Genomic DNA, 5,132 nt, shown 5'->3' with positions numbered 1-5,132 from the left:
GAGACAGGTTTCCTGGGTCATCTTCTGTGATGAGGAGAAATGGATATCTAACTGCCATCAATGGTCCTTCAGATTCCTTGTGACCTTCCCTTCCTTACACCCTTGCACTCAGACATGTCCCATGTCTGAGAGAAATAAGAATGACTTCTTTTCTCCAAATATATGTGAATATTGGCTCCAGGATTCTGGGGCTTTAATAATGCCAAGTGAATGTGAAGAAAAGTCTCTTTGGATTCCCTTAACATCCTATAAGGAAGGCAAAAAAGAATTAGTACTCCTCTTTTGTGGATAAGGAAACTGAGGCTTACACATCACATTGCACACACATGCATATACACATGTGTACACATATCATAAGAATTGAAAGTTTGAGGCTGGGGATGTGGCTCAAGCTGTAGCGTGCTCGCCTGGCATGTGTGCGGCCCGGGTTCAATCCTCAGCACCACATACCAACAAAGATGTTGTGTCCGCCGAGAACTAAAAAAAAAAATAAATAAATATTAAAAAAAAAAGAATTGAAAGTTTATTGTGGTACAAATCAACCCAGTCATTCCATTATTTCATGGCAATACCTCCAAGTTCCTGTTCCCATCTAGGAACCATTAGGGGAAACACAATACAATACCTCAAGCTGGAGATAGAAGAAGGTACCCTTTAAAGAAGAAGAGAAGTAAGCTAGGCACAGTGGTGCACATCTGTAATCCCGGTGACTAGGGAGGCTGAGGTAGGGGATCACAAGTTTGAGGCCAGCCTCAGAAACTTAGACAGGCCCTCAGTAACTTAGAGAAGCCCTGCCTCAAAATAAAAATAAAAATAACATGGACCAGTTATGTGGCTCTGTGGTATAATGCCCTTGAGTTCAATCCCCAGAACAAATAAAAAAGTAATAGGAGGGGCTGGGGATGTGGCTCAAGCGGTAGCGCGCTCGCCTGTCATGCGTGCGGCCCGGGTTCGATCCTCAGCACCACATACAAACAAAGATGTTGTGTCTGCCAAAAACTAAAAAATAAATGTTAAAAAATTTTAAAAAAAAGTAATAGGAGAACCATGGTCTTTGAACAAGAATTCATCACATTGGTAGCCAGGCATGATGGCCTATACCTATAATTCTAGCTACTAGGAGTCTGAGGCAGGAGGATTACGAGTTTGAGGCCAGCCTGAGACACTTAGTGAGACCCTGTCTCAAAATAAAAATATTAAAAAGGGCTAGGGGTATAACTCAGTAGTAGAGCTCTTGCCTGGCATACCCAGTCCCTGGGCTCAATCTGCAGAAAAAAAAAAGAAATCTCATTAGTGGCTGGAGTTCTACAGCTAAAATCATGACTGCATATGAGTTAAAGTTTAATGTAGCTTTCTGTGCACAAGGATGTGTATATATTCACTGGCTCTCAAGGTGCCACACAAGTTCACACAGATTTCCCTTCACTCATAACAACCTCATCCTCCTGCCAATCCTAGCCAAAGAAAAAATGAACCAGAAGGTCCAAAGATTCTCAACCTGGCCCCAGATCCCCTTAGCCAGAGTCCTAGATCTCTGGTACTAACCTCTATCCCAGTACATCACTAAGGGAGAATAAGTAGGCAAATATTGAAGGCACATTCCACCCCCTCTCCTCCCAGTGTGTGTGTGTATATATATATATGTGTTGGAAAACACAGACTCTGGTAGGATCCAAAATTTTGGAGTGCCCAGGGTGGCCAGAGGCAGTCTTAGATGGAGATGACAAATCTGGCGCCTGTCTTGACTAACTAGGCCTCCCCTAGGGCCTCAAGTACCACCTCCAAGGAATTTATTTTACAAATACTTATAATAGCAATGTACTTAACACTGTTCCAGGTACAAGTGTGTTAGTTTCTTATTATTGTCATTACAAATTACCAAAATCGAAATAACAACACATTTGTTATCTTACATTTCTTGGGCTCAGAAGTTTAAAAGGAGTCAAGCAGGGCTTTATTCCTTTTGGAGGTTCTAGGGAAGAATTTGTTTCCTTGCCTTTCCAAGGTTCTAGAAGCTACCCACATTGGCTCCTGGCTCCAATCTATCCTTCTGTTCTTGCATCTCCTTTGACTCTGACACTCCTATTTCCTTCTATAAGTATCTTTGTGATAACATTAGGTTCATTCACATAATCCAAGATAATCATCTCAAGACCCTTAATCACATCAGCAAAACCCCTTTGGCCATGAAGGCAATATATTCATAAATTTTGGAGACTGAGATTCTGGACATTTTTAGGGGGCCAACAATTATTCTACTTACTACAGTATTAACCCAACTAACCCTAATGACAATTCTATAAAGTAAGACTATTACTGTCACCATTTTGCAAATAGAGAAACTAAAATAGCCAGAAATTAAGCCATTCGCCCAAGGTCATGCACTTAGTACATGACAAAACCACAGTTAAATCCCACAAAATATGTCTCCTGAGTCTGAGTTCTTAACTGCCACGCACTTGGAGAAACAAATACTGTGTCTGCACTTGCATACTATGGTATCTCATACCATGTCTATGTGTGTTTCATACATATACACATCTATCCTATGTATGTATTCTGCTCAAAAATGCACTACAAAAATAGGAATATACATAAAATATCTGAATATATGCATCCACAAATATCTCTTCTGCTCATGTATGCTCATACTATATACAAGTACACATGCCCTGTGTGTGTGTGTGCACGCACACACACACACACACACACATATTGATGCATATTATCTCTGAAAGGCTATGTATAAGTAGATACTGTGCACACATAGCAAACATAATGCACTTTTGATACTATTGGCACACACTGCAACTACATACATATGCTATACGTGAATATACCACACATACATGTACATTCAGCAATACCTATGCTGCTTTACACATAAATTCTGTGAAAATACACATATTCCATAGACTTACCTGTCACATGTCCATCTGTGAACATGTACCCTTCACCTGAAAATATGATACCCTGCATACCCTACTTAATTCATATTTGCACACGTTTTCAAGTACAATGCACATACATATGAAGACCCTGAGTATGCACATCCTGCTTGCACACATGTCCCACTCTGAATATACACACAAAATCCTTTCTTGATACATTTTATAACACATCCTGCAAATATAGAAATGCATCTTATTCAGCAGGTCTAAATCCATGCTGAATTCTCTGCTTTAATCAGTACTTCACCTAAGAAAATAACCCCACTAGGGTCTAGCCCTTTCGGAGGTTTTGAAGCACTTCCTCAAGCATTCCCCAACACTGTGTCTGAATTATGCCCATTTTCCTGGGGAGGAGGCTGAGGCAGGGGAAGGGCGGGGCTAACCCAGGGCCGCCCCGGCCAGTCCCTCCCGCCGCTGAGGTGTGATCAGCCCCCGGCTCGTATCCCTCAGCCCCAACAGAAAAGTAGTTCCAATACCATGTTTGTTAACTAGGTTATCTAGGCTGTGGAAGATTTTAATGTTGAATTTTATGGCTTTACCACGCTCTGCCGTCCTTGTGAATATTGTAATATTGCATTTTTTACAAGTTACTCTTCTGTTAATGTTCCAGCTAGTAACTTTTATAATCCTCCTCAATGAAATTTTTTTGTATTCTTCCGCACCGTTAACCCCAATGGCGGCGCCTCGGCCCCTGGCAGGAGGCAGATACGAGATGAATTCCTCTTTAATCAGAAATAATAATAATAAAAACACACACGCGGCTCTGCTGCCTCTCGCTCCAACTTCCCTCACCGCCGCTGCCGCCTCTCAGGGCCGCCCGTGGGCCCTGCGGCCTAGGCCCGGGGCGGCTTCCAACAGACGGCGGCCGGCCGCGGCTGGGGCAGCACTGTTTTCCCGCGAGCTCTTCGCCGCGTCTCGGACTCTCGCCCCTTGGCGGCCTCCCTCCCCGACGACCTCTCTTGCCCAGTCTTCAGTCTCCAGCGGACGCCCTCCCTGACTCCTGTTTCTGCCTGTGTCCACTGTCTAGCCCTCTCTGCTGCTGCCTCGGCCAATCACTATTTCTCCCTCTTTCCCACTTCTGTCTCCACGTCTGCCTCTCGGGCTCCCTTCATTCCCGCTTCTATTGTGGATCTCTTCTTTCTTCTGCCTGGCTTTCATTCCAATCTTCTCTCTTTTTTACCTCTATCTTATGCATTTATAATCTCCATCCTCCATGACCCATACCTTTTTTTTTTTTTTTTTATCTCAGAAAAGCAGAAGCCATTTGGGATGAGGAGTGGTGAGTCCCTGAGAAGAGACTGACGGTGGTTAGTGAAACATATGTAGCCTTGAACCAGTTTGGGGCTGGGTTGACCTTGAGTACACTTGAAACCACTTAAAGAGGGTTATAGTGTCTGTGGCCATACCAAGGGAAGAGATCAGCTGGAGAGGTGCTGTGTACAAGGGTTGTACAAGTGAGGGCTAAGTCAGGGAGGCCCAATTTCTGGGGTGTGGGAAGAGAAAGCAACTGGCCAATGGGCCCTGGATTAGTGCCAGACACATTCTTGTCCTATATATTGGTAAAAACCCACCTAGAAGAAGGTACGGAGAAAACCAGCTGTTAACCTGAGAAGATGAAGGCATGAGTCTTGATGGAAGGAGACTGGTGTGCAGCTTTTGTGCTGGGGTGAACGGCCTGTCTTCATTGATAGTGGCACAGGAAAACATGAACCAAGACTATAGCAGACCTCAGGAGTTCATGCAGTCAAGTATTTATTGAGCATTACTATGTGCCAAATCCTGTACTAGAACCAGGGAACACAATGATGAGTGAAAACACAGTTCTTAACCTCATGGAACTTATGGACTGGTGGAAGTGACAGAAATTAATCAAACAATCATCTTAATATATCTTCACACACTGGGATCACTGCTAAGGATTCCTGAGCTGGAGAATACATCCCTGGGGTTTTCCAGGATCCTATAGTGGCTAATGGATTAAATTGGTCTCAGGGCCTGATAAGGCTCTGGGGTTACATTCCTGGGCTTCTCATCTTCCTTCCTAGGCTTATCCCCTCTCCCTTTTTTAAAGAGTGTGGGATTCCCCAGCTGAAATGAAATTTTATCAGCTGCTCTTTAAGACTCTACCCCATCAGATTTTCCTAGCCACGATCACTACAGCATTCTACTCCTTTATAGTGC

The sequence above is a fragment of the Urocitellus parryii genome, chromosome 5 (assembly GCF_045843805.1).
Source record: "Urocitellus parryii isolate mUroPar1 chromosome 5, mUroPar1.hap1, whole genome shotgun sequence".
Lineage (NCBI taxonomy): Eukaryota > Metazoa > Chordata > Mammalia > Rodentia > Sciuridae > Urocitellus > Urocitellus parryii.
The sequence above is the reverse complement of the archived record's forward strand: the minus strand, read 5'-3'. Positions refer to the sequence as shown.